Source organism: Leucopleurus acutus (assembly GCF_964270905.1).
Source record: "Leucopleurus acutus genome assembly, chromosome: 20".
Classification (NCBI taxonomy): Eukaryota; Metazoa; Chordata; class Mammalia; order Artiodactyla; family Delphinidae; genus Leucopleurus; species Leucopleurus acutus.
In genome coordinates, this window is record NC_139162.1 from 54,635,292 (window position 1) to 54,651,821 (window position 16,530).

A 16,530-nucleotide genomic window follows, 5' to 3' on the forward strand; every position below is an offset into this window, starting at 1 on the left:
TCATACTGTAGAGAAACCTTACAAATGTAATGTGTGTGATAAAGTGTTTAATCACAACTCGAATCGTAGAAGACATCAGTTAATCCATACAGGAGCAAAACCATATAAATGTGATGTATGTGGCAGAGTCTTTAATCGAAATTCAATCCTTGCACTTCATCAGAGAATTCATACTGGAGAGAAACCTTACAAATGTAACGAGTGTGGGAAGGTCTTTAGTCGAAAAGGAACCCTTGCAAGTCATCAGAGAATTCATACTGGAGAGAAACCTTACAAATGTAATGAGTGTGGTAAAACCTTTTATCACAGCTCAATCCTCGCTCGACATCAGATAATCCATAAAGGAGTGAGAATATATAAATGTGATGTATGTGGCAAAGTTTATAGTCGAAATTCAAATCTTGCAGTTCATCAGAGAACTCATACTGGAGAGAAGCCTTACAAATGTAATGAGTGTGGCCAGGTCTTTAGTCAGAAAGCAGCGCTTGCATGTCATCAGGCAATTCATACTGGAGAGGATCCTTACAAATGTAATGTGTGTGGCAAAATCTTTCATCATAGCTCGAACCTCAGGAAACATCAGGTAATTCATAAAGGAGGAAAATTATATAAATGTGATGTGTGTGGCAGAGCCTTTAGTGTACGTTCATACCTTGCAAAACATCGTAGAATTCATTCTGGAGAGAAACCTTACAAATGTAATGACTGTGGTAAGGTCTTTCGTAAAAAAGCAGTCCTTGCAGTTCATCAGAGAATTCATACTGGAGAGGAACCTTACAAATGTGATGAGTGTGGCAAAGTCTTTAGTAAAAAATCATCCCTTGCTAGCCATCAGGTAATTCATACTGGAGAGAAATGTTACAAATGTAATGACTGTGGCAAAACCTTTCATCAGAGCTCAACCCTCACTCGACATCAGATAATCCATACAGGAGAGAAATTATATAAGTGTGATGTATGTGGCAAAGTTTATAGTCGAAATTCAGACCTTGCAGTTCATCAGAGAGATCATATTGGAGAGAAACCTTACATATGTAATGAGTGTGGCAAGACCTTTAATTACAGATCGAAACTCAGTAGACATCAGTTAATCCACACAGAAGAGAAATTATATAAGTGTGATGTATGTGGCAGAGTCTTTAGTCAAAATTCATATCTTGCAAGACATCAGAGGATTCATACTGGAGAGAAACCTTACAAATGTAATGAGTGTGGCAAAAGCTTTAATGATAAGTCAGCCCTCAGGCGACATCAGGTGATCCATACAGGAGCAAAACCTTATAAATGTGATTTTTGTGGCAAAGGCTTTTGTCGTAATTCACACCTTGCAGGTCATAAGAGAATTCATACTCGAGAGAGACCTTATAAATGTAATGTCTGTGGCAAGGTCTTTACTCAAAATTCACACCTCAGGATTCATCACAGGATTCATACTGGAGAGAAACCTTACAAATGTAATGAGTGTGGCAAGGCATTTAGTCAAAATCCAACCCTTGCAAAGCATCAGAGAATACATACTGGAAAAAAAACCTTATAAATGTAATTAGTGTGGTAAGGTCTTTATTCAGAATTCACTGCTTGCATCTCATTGTAGAATACATGCTGTAGAGAAACCTTTCAAAAATATTGAGTGCTGAAAAGCCTTTACTCAGATTTCAACCCTCACTACACATTAGGTAATAAATACAGAGGGGAAACCATATTAATGTAATATAGGTGGGAAGGACTTCCTTGCAAATTGACACTTTAAGTTCATGGGAGATTGATAGTGGTAGAAATCATGCAAATGTCTTCAGTGTGGCAAAGCCTTACCTATGATTGGATAATCCATGCTAGACAGAAACCATAGAAATGTAATGAATGTCTCAAAGTCTTTAGTCAGAATTCATACCTTAATATCCACCGAAGAATTTATACTGGAGAGAAATCTTTCAAATATAATGTGTGGCATATCCTTCAGTTTACTTTCAGTCCTACCTTACCATCAGGTAATCCATACTGGTGAGAGACTTTAAGTGAGGGTTTTAGCAGGTGTCCACATGTTACGCTTCATTGGAAAAATCACGCTGGAAAGAATCAGATAAATGTATTTAGTATGACCAGGCCTTTGGAGAAGAAATTCATTCACCAAAGAATTCATTCTGGAGACTACCTCACAAATGCCATGAATGGGAAAAACCTTTACTCAGGGCTCACGTCTCACCAATCGTCAGATAATCTGTACTGGACAGGACATTCCAGATGTAATGAATGTGTCAAAGCTTTTGTGTTGTGCCTTAAACTGAGTGTTCACCAAATACTTCATACTTGAACATTCAGTGAGTATTGCAAGGTTTCAAATTATTGCTCATTCATCACTAGATATCAAAATACTTATTCTGGAAGGAAACCACACAAATGTAATGTGTGTGGCAAGAAATGTTGTAAAGGTTTTCATGAAGTATCAACACCTTTGGTGTAATGATATGGAAAGTTTTTGAGCCCTTCTGACAACAGACTGTATCAGAGAATCCATACTAGAAACAAATGTCTTTAGTTCTTTGAGAGTAATCTGAGATATTGCATACAAGAGAATAATTACAAGTCACGTATGGTAAAACGTATGACATGATGTGTATGACAGGAAGAAGGACATGTGTGGAAATGGCCTGTTATCTTCAGTGTATAAATATTTGTCTTTTCTTGAAAAGGCTATGTTGCTCTTAATGCCTTTCAACATGAAGTTTGAAGTGTGTTCATTTTATGCCTTAACTACAGGACTTTCAGAATGGTCTCTGGGAAAGAGTCAATAAGATGAGGGGGCTGACTTCATTAACTATAGTTCATCCACATCCATGTCCCCTGGTAAAAGTGGGACCCTTTATTATCAAATTCAGTAGCGTGTGAATTAGCATTAGTTGGGGGGTGGCAGTGAATAGTGTAAAACTGTGACATGACTAATCATGCTTACTATGTTCAGGCCCTTCTGTAGATAGGCCATTACAGGTTACAGCACAGAATGGTCTACCAACTGGCCGTGAACAGAGCAGAAGGGACATTAAGGAACTGGGCTTTTCCCGGGAGGAGAGTGACAGGTTCCTAGGGGCTGATTATGTGGTAGAAACAGTAGAAAGGAAAAGCTGATCACTTTTTGCAGTGAATGGGAATAGCTGTTGTATATATGTGTGTTTAATGAAAAATTAGTTTTCTTCTTGGAACTTGAAAGAGAGCAGTTAGTGTGAGAAAAACAGTACGTGCATGTGTATGATTTACATTTGACTGTTGCCATTACGTTTTGCTTTGGTTTAATTCTGAATCAATTAAAACAGGTGTTCTTTAATTAATAAAATCAATCGTTTTTCATAACCCTGGATGAATCATGTTTCTTCCACCAACACAGTTTTATTCCACCTTAATACTTTATAACAGAAGCTAGCATTGCATCATGAGGCTCTCAGGGTTGAAAGAATCTGTAAAAATTTCTTTCCCTGATGGAATCAAACAACATACAATTTATGGATTATATATTCATAATTTGTATCTGATTTATTCTCTGCAAACTCTGCTCCAGAATATTTATGCGGCTATAGTGAAAATACCGTAGGAGTGCATTTCAGACTCTGCCTTCTATTAAAGAACAAAAATTGAACGAAGTAAATTTAAAGAACTAACTGGCTTTCATGAGTGATTTGTGAATCAGTGTGCATCCCATCTAGTATCAATAAATAAAGAGGGGCTCAAAGCAGCTGTACAAAATGCAAATCATTTGTAAATAGAAACCAGGCAGGATAAGAAAGATATTTCCAAAAGAAAAAAGTTTTTTTGGCAAGGTTACCTTTTGCTGGGGGAGGGATTGCAAAGGTCTTTTCCTGTAGGTTACATCTGTAGTGTTGTTCAGGAAATTCCAGAGTGATTGATTTAAGGTCACATTCCTGGAAGGGGTGAAACTGCAAGTAGGTCTTGGTTTGCTGTCCTGGGGGCAGGCGACTCCACATTGGGGCTGTGTTTTTTGAACATTCCTTAAAACCTGCTCCACATCCATGAGTATGCATTACGTGAACGTAGTGCTTCATATTCTTTATTGTGTCCAAGGTAAACCTAAGGCATGCACCTTGATTTACATGACGGGAAAATAACAAATATAGTACGCATATGCAAAATATTAGAAAACTTAAAAATCATAAATCTCTCTTGTGCTTGAATCACTCAGTGAAATAATTTGAAAATATTGATGTTCATGCGTTTTCTCTTAAAAATGAACAATGTGCAATGGGAATATTTTTGTTTGATAGATAAACTTGAAATTTCATACATTCACTCCCCAAATATTTTTTGTTGTTGCTAATTGTAATTGTAGCCATTCAGTGGAAAAAGGTGGGACCCCACTAAAGGTCATTTAGATTGATATTAACGTTGAAGTGTTATGAGAATGTGTGTTACATTATTCAGGTTTCTAGGGGGACAGGGGAGACTTCTAAGTTGTTCAAAAAATGATTTGAGACAACAGGGAATGGTCACTGGCTTGGTTTGTTAACGTGATCACTATTTGAGGCTTGTTGGAGGATATGCATATGGTTTGAACTACCAGTTTGCATCGCAGGAGGGATCCATCAGGCTTCCTCATCAGCTTGCCCAGAGAAGCAGAATAGGAAGAGGTTGTGAGACTTAGACGGTGTCAGTAATCAAGCATCAAAAACTGGAGTCAGGGCTTCCCTGGTGGCGCAGTGGTTGAGAGTCCGCCTGCCGATGCAGGGGACTATGGGTTCGTGCCCCGGTCCGGAGGGATCCCGCGTGCCGCGGAGCGGCTGGGCCCGTGAGCCATGGCCGCTGAGCCTGCGTGCTCCGCCAACAGGAGAGGCCACAGCGATGAGAGGCCCGCGTACAAAAAAAAAAAAAAAAACTGGAGTCAGACGCTTTAATAAAACACTGAATGTTTACTCCTGAAACTCCTGATTTCTTGGTTAGGATACACCATAGTTTTCTTTTCCTTTTTTTAAAAAAAGTATTTATTTGGCTGCGTTGGTCTTAGTTGCGGAGGGCGGGTTCTTCGTTGCTGCATGCGGGCTCCAGAGCCCGCAGGCTTATTTGCCCCACGGCATGTGGGATATTAGTTACCCAACCAGGGATCGAACTCACATCCCCTGCATTGGAAGACGGATTCTTAACCACTGGACCAGCAGGAAAGTTCACCATACTTTTCTTCATGCTAATAATTCATTACAGTTTTCCCCCTGCAGCAGACATACGTTCCGTTGTTCAGTAGGGTTGTTGAAAAAGTTTGTAAAATACTATTTAAATAAATTGCCTAAGATATTTTTACCCTCGTTTAATAAAAGTTAATGCGTGGACCTGTTGTTTAGATAATCTCAGCAATTTACCAGAAGAGCAATTATCCAAAGGCTATTAAAATTTTGATTATAATCATTGTATTAAGCAATAGGTTACATGGTTTCTTTTCTTTTGATTTTTTTGTTTGTTTTTGTTTTGTTTTTTTGGCAGCACCGCATGGCTTGTGGGATCTTAGTTCCCCGACCAGGGAAAGAACCCAGGCGGTGGCAGTGCAAGTACTGAGTCCTAACCACTGGACTGCCAGGGAATACCCTACATGGTTTATTTTCTACTGTAATATATATATGTTTTAAATACCCCTTTTCTTCTGCATTATTTTTTCCTTCCAGACATATTCCCCTTTTACACCAAGGGATGTATAAATCTGTGGGTTGTTTGGGGACTCTTGTGACATGAATATGCTCACAACGCAATGACATGTACAAAGTAGGGGCACTGTAAACATGATAGAAGAGTGTTCTTTTAGGGGTTCAGTTAAATGGAAGAACTGGAATGGCCAAATGGTGAAGTGAAATCTTTTACCTTGTGAGTTGGCTATGGTCAGGTGTTTGAAAATCAAGTTTGTGGAGTTGAATAAACAGTGAACTTGTTACCGAGTCCAAGCTTGCTCTGTTAGCCACACAACAGGCCAGTAAATCGGGAGACGGGGAAGGTGTTGAGTCAAGGAACAGCAACTCTTTCGGAGAGATGGCAGACTAGTGTCTCAAAAAACCCATCTTATCGGGGTTTGGATGCCAGTTTCTTTTATAGAAAAGAGAGGCAGAGGAGGTGGGGAAGTAAAGTAAAAAGGCCATAAGTCTTGCGAATATCTCCTGGAATGGCCAGCCTTGGGCAGGGGATGTGTTAATTTCTTCTTTCTTGCAGCCATTCACAGGTGGACAGGGTCAGGGTGCTTCCCTGAACAAAGGCTCTTTGGTTTAACATTCAGGCAGATGGGTAGGGTTCCCTGAGGTAGGCCGTTGTGTATAGACAGTATCCTTTTAGTGAACAAAGGCAACAGGAAGCAAAGGTTAAAGTAAAAGAAACAGATCCAACATGGAGTCAGGATTGACTCTTCCCTGTTACAAACTGAATGAAAATTTAAGGGTGAATAACAAAGATCACAAGATTCCAGCTACAGTTTTTGACAAGGAGACAGTCTCCATTGCCAGATATCTAGAAGCCATTCTCAGTGATTGGTATTCACATTCAGAGTCAGTGAATTCTGCAGAGAAAATAAGATTTATGCTACTCATACCATGACAACTGACACTAGATATCCTCCAGTTAGAATTTGATCCTGACCAAAAATAAAATGTTTTCCTTGGATAAGTGATCTTAATTTTGATTTGTATTATCCTTTCTCTCACAGTTCCAAGTAAGAGTCACTGATATTAAGGCTTTATGCCCAAAAACTTACTGAATTTTCATGTCTGAAAAGAGCACTGACGTTTACTTTCATTTCACAAATGAAGGATTTTAGGGCAAAGACAGATTTAGACCCATTCAGTTCCATCCCAGCAAGTGACTGAATCAGGAATTGAATCCATGTTGTCCAGCTTTAAAAACAAATCTTTTAATCAAGTTGCTACACTAACAAGGCTAATTATGTCTATCCTTCAACTATTCAACATCTGTATTTAATTTTGCATCTGTTGCCTTTTTTTTTTTTTTTTTGCGGTACGCTGGCCTCTCACTGTTGTGGCCTCTCCCGTCGCAGAGCACAGGCTCCGGATGCACAGGCTCAGCGGCCATGGCTCACGGGCCCAGCTGCTCCGCGGCATGTGGGATCCTCCCGGACCGGGGCACGAACCCGTGTTCCCTGCATCGGCAGGCGGACTCTCAACCACTGCGCCACCAGGGTAGCCCTGTGCTGATGTTTTTATGCTGCAACTTTTGTAAAGTTTTCTTTTGAAGTAGTCGTTTTTTTGTGGGATCTTTTTGTTTTGTATATATAAAACCTTGTCACCTGCAAAAAAACAATTTTAACGTTTTTCAGTTTTCATATCTTTGATTTCTTTGTCTTGTCTAATGGCTCTAGCTAGGACGTTCAGTACTTTCTTGAACAGCAGTGTAGACATCTTTTCCCTTTTAAAAAATATTTTATTTTATTTTATTTTTTTGGCCATGCTGTGTGCCATACAGGATCTTAGTTCCCCTTCCAGAGATCGAACTCATGCCCCCTGCGGTGGAAGCAGGGAGTATTAACCACTGGACCGCCAGGGCGGTCCTGCTTTTCCCTCTTTTGTTGTAAGCATTTAACATTGTAGACCTTTTTTTTTAGGCCGTGCCATGCAGCACGTGGGATCTTAGTTCCCTGTCAAGGGATCGAACACACACCCCCTACAATGGAAGCACAGTCTTAACCACCAAAGTGCCAGGGAAGTCCTTGACTTTTGTTTTAATACAGCTTTGACTGCATGTTATAAATTTTAGTATGTTGCGTTTTTATTCTCATTCAAATATTTTTAAAATTTCCTTGTGATTTCTTCTTTGACCCATTGCTTCTTTAAGAATGGGCTGTTTAATTTCCTCATTTGGGGGATTTTCCTGTTTTCCTTCTGCTCTTTATTTCTAGTATCTTTTCATTGTGGTTGGAGAAGATACTTTTTATGATCTCAACCTTCTTAAATTTGTTAAGATTTGTTTTGTGGCCTAAGATGTGGTCTTTCCTGGAAAATGTTTCATGTGTGCTCTAGAAGGATGTGTTTTCTACTGTCATTGGGTGGAGTGTTCTGTACATGTCTCAGGTACAGTTGTCCTATATTGTTGTTTAAGGCCTCTGTTTCCTTATTGATCTTCTTCTTGTTTCTATCTGTAGGTAGAACTAGGGTGTTGAAGTCTCATACTGATATTGTGCTGCTGTCTATTTCTCTGTTTATCTCTATTAACGTTTACTTCATTTTGGGGAGAGCTCTCATGTTATATGTATTTATAATTTTTATATCTTCTTGGTGATTTGTACCTTATATCATTATATAACAGCCTTTGTTTCATGTCAGTTTTTGTCTTTATTTTGTATGGTATAATATAGTCACCTGTGCTCTCTTTAGGACGGATTATCTTTTTCCATCCTTTAACTTTTTGCCTGTCCATCTCCTCAGATTTGTGAACGCTGACTGTTCCAACTCTCTGACACATTTTCTCTGTTTTTCTCACTCTTGTTCTGTTTTTCCTGTTATTTCTTCTAGTTGCCTTTACGCAGGCACGTCGTACCGTGGCAAAAGGCAGGAGACCTAGTCAGCCCCCTTCACTCCAGGGTAGTTACAGAGAAACGCATCAAGTGTTTTCTTTTGATTATGGTGTATGGTGAAATGTTCTAGTTAACTCTGTTTTATATTGATTAATACCTTCATATGTCAATTTTAGTGGATAAAATTGTATTTATATTTTTGAATATAGGTATCTATTGAGATCAGAGTTAAAGTATCCTATGTTTTCATGTTAGTACCATTTACTATAGCTGATACGTTTTCATTGTCCCAAAGATGCTGAAATTCACTTGAATGAAATTGATGATGAAAAAAATGATGCAAAAATATGTCCAGAGACAGCTCTCATTTCAGTTAATTGTGTGTTTACATATTTATGCAAGAGTTTGTGAATGTTCAAGTGCATGGTTTGATAAAGGACATCATGATTTTATTACTGCGTAAAATATCTTTTTCAGTTGAAATGATATCTTAAATATATTCCATGGCCTTGAATTTTTTCTACACTCTCCTGTTAATGTTTTTTGTTTTCTCTTTCATGTTTTAAATGTTTTTTGGCCACACTGCTCGGCTTGCAGGGTATTAGTTCCATGACCAGGGATTGAACTTGGGTGCTCGGTAATTAAAGTGCAGAGTCCTGACCACTGGACTGCCAAGGAATTCCCTTAATGGTTTAAATAGTAATAATATTACTAACATTTTATGTACATTTTTGTGTGTGCCCACACACAAAATAGTGTAGTGTAGTGTAGTGTAGTGTAGTGTAGTGACCTTTCAAGGTTTCTCCAGGAATTCTCTGTCAGTGTACTTTCACTGGTCTTTCTGTTACTGAATTTTCTGCTTCTTTAGCTTCAATTCCAGAGCCCAGCCACCTTAGTTCATATGCTTGCTCTGTCATTTCTTAGCTTCTTAACCTCAGTTGAGTTGCTCAGACTGTCTCTGACAGTTTTCTCCTCTGTAAGATGGGAACAGATCTTACTGTAAAGAGCTGTTAGGTTGATGACAAGCTCACATCTATAAAGCCTTTAGAGTAGTTTTTTGCATATAGGAAGTATTCAACCACCGTTAGTCATTGCTGTTGTCGTCATCATCATAATTTAAGATTTTGACTTTTTTTAAAGCCACTGTGGACTTAAGACATCACTCATTCTAGAGCTCATCTAGATATTGAGTATCACTCAGTATGTAAAACATAATATGTAATACTTCTGCATAGACAATCCATTCTTGAATTTTATTTGTATGTATTTCATATATTTTCCACAAAAATGAAAACTCCACGTTAATTGGAAGATATCATAATCTCATGAAAAAGCATAAGAAATTAAAATTAGAGACTGATAATTTGCTCCAAATACCTTTACGTGGATTTGTCAGAAAACGTACTTCAACTGAATTCATCCTTACCCCTCTCTTCTTGTCATTTTGTGTGCAAATAAGAACTCTCCCCAGGACCCCCTGGTGAAATGTATTTTCATTTCAGGAACAGTTGACATTCAAGGATATTGACATAGAATTCTCTCAGGAGGAGTGGGAATGCCTGGAACCCGCTCAGCAAGCCTTGTACAGGGACGTGATGTTGGAGACCTACAGGAACCTGCTCTCCCTAGGTGAGGATAACTTCCCTCTAGAAGTAGGGATCTTCCCTTGGTATCTTTGCGTTTCCTTTGTGTGCCTCATTTGAGCTGGTTTTCCGTGACTGATATGAAATCCCTGTTGACTCAGATGTGAAACGCTTCATGATATGGCATCAGGAGCATAAACCTACCTTTTCTTACGATGACCTGCGCACTTCATGATGCATCAGGGGTTGTTCCAGAGCTCACGTAGTCACGGCAAGCTTTTGATATACCCACTTTCCTGTTTTCTACCCATGGGCTTTTGATTATGGAGTTCTAGGAAAAGAACTACGTTTCTGCATATTATACTGTTCCCTGTGTATTCAGAAGGAGGCAAGTAGTGGATGAATTTTTGAAATATTTTTCTAGACCCATTGGTAATGTCCTCCATCCTCTGGTGGACAAAGAACTAAGTTTCCGGAAAATGCACAGCTGATCATGTTTCTTTGTTCTTAACTGGAGGAATTTCTGTTTCTCATCTGAATATTTTACCCACTTTGTAGCAAGAGAAAGAGCCCTAGGCTGTAGATAGTGAGGTGAGTGCCTTTGGGATTGTATCAAAGTTTGAATATAGGTCAGATCTCAGAAGGGCTGAGTGCAAGCCTCATTATTATAATAGTGTTTGAGAAACTCTGAACACTCCTGTTGGAGAGTTCTGTGAGAATACCAATGTTTGTTTATTATTATGAACTCTCAGAGGGAAGTTTTTCTTCTCCATAACTTATCACTCTTCCAACATGTAAAATGCATTCTTTCACCCTGCAGTGGTGCTGCAGCTCCTACAGAGACAAAGGCAAAGTCTTTTTTTTTTTTTTTTTTTTTGCGGTACGCGGGCCTCTCACTGCTGTGGCCTGCGGAGCACAGGCTCTGGACGCGCAGGCTCAGCGGCCATGGCTCACGAGCCTAGCCGCTCCGCGGCATGTGGGATCTTCCCGGACCGGGGCACGAACCCGTGTCCCCTGCAACGGCAGGCGGATTCTCAATCCCTGCGCCACCAGGGAAGTCCAAGGCAAAGTCTTTATCGTGATCTACAACGCTCCGTATCTGGCTCCCGTGAACTGGTTGTTGCTTGACTTTGAGGAGTGTGAGGCGGGCTGTTTTTCGTTTCTCTTTTAAATAGTACCACATTTTATTAGTGTCATTTATTGATGTCTGTGTGTTGTGTTGGCAGCAGGGGGAAAAACGGTCAGCTTTCTCATGCATTGAATATGACGGTAAAATTTCCTCAGTGTGCTCCTGCTGGCTAAGGGTGGCCTGTGGTGAAAGTTGAAAGCCAGTTCCCATTCCTAGAACATGCCCAGCATGGGCTAGGAGGCGCTTTGTGGAGGGAGGAATCCATCCCCTCCCTGGCACTCGTATCTTGCCTAGGGATGTTCAGCAGAAAAGGTTGCCAGTCCGGGCTGGCAGCGGCCCTGAGCAGAGAAATGCCCACCAGGAGGGTGGAGACCAGACCGTGAGTCTGGCAGGCTGGCAGTGAGTCCCTGCTGCCCAGTGATCCCAAAGCCTCCCGCTCAATTGAGTGCCAGTTGTCCGAAGCGAGCTGTTTTATTGGGGTTTCTGGCCCCCTCATATCTCCCTCAGGGCATGATTTTATTGGAAGCTCAGTTCTCAGTCCATATAGATAAGAGCTGATGCCTCCAGACTCAATACCTGAACCTTTCCCAGTTCCATCCACATTTGATGTTTTTAGGATACGTAATCAGAAGATGGGAGACACTGGCTGCCCTCTTACTCCATCTGGCACCTCAGAACCTGCATGGAGCTGTCTCAGGCCCCGTCTGCTTATTTAGATCCCTCAGCAATTTCTTGTGTTCTGCTCTTGCCACAAACTGCAGGATGTGTGTAACAGCCAGTTTGAATGGATCGTATGTAACTTTTACTTAGGAAAACTGTAAAGATAATGGACAGAGAGATCCTTTTTTTAATCCCCAATCTTTCATGAGGTGACTATGTGTATATTTCAGGGTTTTACTTTGGCATCTGTGGGTAAAGCTCATGGTTCCATCTGAAGGTCCTATAGAATCTGACACACATATCTTGCATTTTTTCCACTCGTGTACTGTGCTACCTAGTTGGGAAATGTATACCCTTCCTGATTTTGTACTCCTCTAAGTTTGTATGATTGTGCCTCTATAACTCTGTTTTTTTTTTTTTTTTTTTTTGCGGTAGGCGGGCCTCTCACTGTTGTGGCCTCTCCCGTTGTGGAGCACAGGCTCTGGACACGCAGGCTCAGCGGCCATGGCTCACGGGCCCAGCCGCTCCACGGCATGTGGGATCTTCCCGGACGGGGGCACGAACCCGTGTCCCCTGCATTGGCAGGCGGACTCTCAACCACTGCGCCACCAGGGAAGCCTATAACTCTGTTTTTGAAATACATAGTCCAAGGCTCTGAAATTTTTCTAGTTTCTTTGCTGTGATAATCCACCCTTAGTTAATGGACAACTTCTGGTGGACTCTCTATGGAGTGGGTTTACTGGGTAACAGAAAATTCTTACAGAGAATGCTTTTCCCCATATCTTGTAACATTTTCCTGCTACACACAGAATCACCACTTCAGGCTATTTAGTGGAGAGTTCAGCATGTTCCAGGTTACCATCAGAGCCTGGCCAATTAGTCTTTCCACATTCTTTTTTCTGCTTTTGTGGAGTGACACAAAGGCACATCTCAAGGGCACTGTGACAGTGTTTCATATATGCTAATGACCATTCCCTTTCAGCCTCACTTAAATGGTATAGGAATTTCTCCTAAGAAAAGTGTCCAAGTTCACATCCCCATATTTGTGACACTGTTGAGTAAATTGTTGTTGATGCCATATTTTTCATTACCTGTGTGTGCACCATTGTTCATTCTACGTCTACACCTGATTTTGAAGCATCTTAATGAGAGAGCTTATGAGGTGGAGTGACACCTCCAATGATGAACCAGAAACCATTTCCAGGAGGGATGCCTGAACAACATTTTTAGTTACACAGCTCACGTCTTCTTGCATCTCCTTTGAAGTTTTCTTTTTAAACTCTTGGAATTTTCTGTAATATTATGTAATTTATATTGCTTGTCTGGGTAGTCATGCTTAAGTGATGTTGTCTTAGTCTGTAGGTCTAGGTTCAAATCCTGTTTCTCTCACTACTTTCTGTGTCAGTTGGGATCATGTACAGAAAACTGTGAGTCTTCTGTCCTAATTTGAAAAATTGTGGTAAGTTTCTTCAAGCCATTTAAAGGAAATTATTGCTGTTAGATGCCTTAGAATAGTGCACGTTTTTAGTAAAGACTCAAAAGGTAATTTTGTATATCAAGATATATTGAGTGTGTCATGTTTATTGACGTCCCTTTGCATTTTATATCGTATGCTTCTTTTGTTTGTTTGTTTTGCAATTTGTCTCAGCGACGTCGTTTCTGAGCGTAGTTAATAAATTTACCAGTTGCTCACTCTTTATTGTGTATATTGTGGAGCCAATGAGCTGGATGTTTAAGGGCACTTCATAGGTTGGGAATTGCTCCATTAATTGGTTGTAGATGTAAATGGAGAATATTTTATTCATAAATATCTAATTTTGATTTACGGATGATTGGCTTTTAGATGTTTTATGCTTTTTCATGGATACATAGTTTTATAGGAGGTACTGAGAAAAATACTTTGTTTTTTAAAAAGTTGTTTTATCAAATTCTTCATTTTCTCTATGCTATATTTGTTTCCCAATTCTATCTGCAACTCATTTAGATTATTCATCAATATGCTAGTTTTCTTTTTTTCCTTTTATTTTGGCCATGCTGCACAGCTTGTGGGATCTTAGTTCCCTGACCAGGGATTGAACCTGGGCCCTCTGTAGTGAAAGTGCGGTGTCCTAACCACAGGTCCGCCAGGGAATTCCTGCTAGTTTTCTATTACTGACTGTTACAATATATTGTCTGCTATTTAGCAGTTATTTATGAATAATAGGTATGCAGAATATATGCATAGTGTAATGTCTTTTTCTCCTCAGCTATGAGACAGCAGTTTGTTTACTGTTAATTGGTGTGTGCTTATACATCATGGTGGAAATATACTTTCTTTGATAGCTAACAGAAGTTATTCCTATGTGAGTATTTTTGGCATACGTTGTTTGAAAGTACAGTACCCTAAAATTAATCACTTTTTCTTTAGTGAAGAATCATTCCTTTTGTGTTCCTAAAAACGTGAAGATCTTTGTTGGAAAGTTAATAACTTTGGTATAAGTGTTAGTTTTGGTGTAATATCAGGTATTTAACATGAAGCGTTTATTTATGAATTAAAATGAATAGGCTACTTATGGTTCTTTTATCTTCTAGACATCTCTCCTACGCACGTGATCAAGAAATTACAACTAAAAGTAAACACTGGTAGAGGAGAAGTATTACAAAAAGTGATGTTGGGAAGACATGAAAGGAATAAAGTGAAACGTTTTAACCTCAGGGGAATCCAGGAAAATATATCTGACTTTGAGCCTCAGCAGAGAGATGAGGTAAGAAATTACAAAGGAACTCCTATGTCCCATAATGAAAATCCTACTGATAAGAGAGATGGACTTGGTAGGAGTGTTGCAGGAATTAAGCCTATTGAAAATAGGCTTGCATCAAGCTTTCGGGATGAATTGCATATATTTAAAAGTGAACAAAAAATTGGTGAATTTAATCAAGCTGACAAGAATATCAACAGTAGTGCCTCATTTTCACCACCTCAGACAGTTACTCCTGTTGTCCAGACAAGCATTTCTGATACAAATGGGAACGATTTTGTGCATCCTTCAGTACTGACACAAGACCAGAGGGCACACAGGGAACAACCTTACAAACGTAATGAGTCTGGCAAAACCTTTCATCAGGTCTCAGACCGCACTCGACATCAGATCATCCATACAGAAGAAAAATTACATAATTGTGATGTATGTGGCAAAGTTTTTAGTCAAAATTCAGACCTTGCAGTTCATCAGAGAAATCATACTGGAGAGAAATCTTACAAACATAACGTGTGTGGCAAAACCCTTGATCATGGCTCACACATCACTGGACATCAGGTAATCCATACAGAAGAGAAGTTTTATAAATGTGACATGTGTGAAAAAGTCTTTAGTCACAAATCAAACCTTGCAGTTCATCAGAGAATTCATACTGTAGAGAAACCTTACAAATGTAATGTGTGTGATAAAGTGTTTAATCACAACTCGAATCGTAGAAGACATCAGTTAATCCATACAGGAGCAAAACCATATAAATGTGATGTATGTGGCAGAGTCTTTAATCGAAGTTCAATCCTTGCACATCATCAGAGAATTCATACTGGAGAGAAACCTTACAAATGTAACGAGTGTGGGAAGGTCTTTAGTCGAAAAGGAACCCTTGCAAGTCATCAGAGAATTCATACTGGAGAGAAACCTTACAAATGTAATGAGTGTGGTAAAACCTTTTATCACAGCTCAATCCTCGCTCGACATCAGATAATCCATAAAGGAGTGAGAATATATAAATGTGATGTATGTGGCAAAGTTTATAGTCGAAATTCAAATCTTGCAGTTCATCAGAGAACTCATACTGGAGAGAAGCCTTACAAATGTAATGAGTGTGGCCAGGTCTTTAGTCAGAAAGCAGCGCTTGCATGTCATCAGGCAATTCATACTGGAGAGGATCCTTACAAATGTAATGTGTGTGGCAAAATCTTCCGTAAGAGGGCGTACCTCCGGAGTCATCAGGTAATTCATAAAGGAGGAAAATTATATAAATGTGATGTGTGTGGCAGAGCCTTTAGTGTACGTTCATACCTTGCAAAACATCGTAGAATTCATTCTGGAGAGAAACCTTACAAATGTAATGACTGTGGTAAGGTCTTTATTAAAAAAGCAATCCTTGCAATTCATCAGAAAATTCATACTGGAGAGGAACCTTACAAATGTGGTGAGTGTGGCAAAGTCTGTAGTCTAAAAGCATCCCTTGCAAAGCATCAGGTAATTCATACTCAAGAGAGATGTCACATATGTAATGAGTGTGGCAAAACCTTTCATCAGAGCTCAACCCTCACTCGACATCAGATAATGCATAGAGTAGAGAAATTATATAAGTGTGATGTATGTGGCAGAATGTTTAGTCAAAATTCATATCTTGAAAGACATCAGAGGATTCATACTGGAGAGAAACCTTACAAATGTAATGAGTGTGGCAAGGCATTTAGTCAAAATCCAACCTTTGCAAAGCATCAGAGAATACATACTGGAAAAAAAACCTTATAAATGTAATTAGTGTGGTAAGGTCTTTACTCAGAATTCACTACTTGCATCTCATTGTAGAATACATGCTGTAGAGAAACCTTTCAAAAATATTGAGTGCTGAAAAGCCTTTACTCAGATTTCAACCCTCACTACACATTAGGTAATAAATACAGAGGG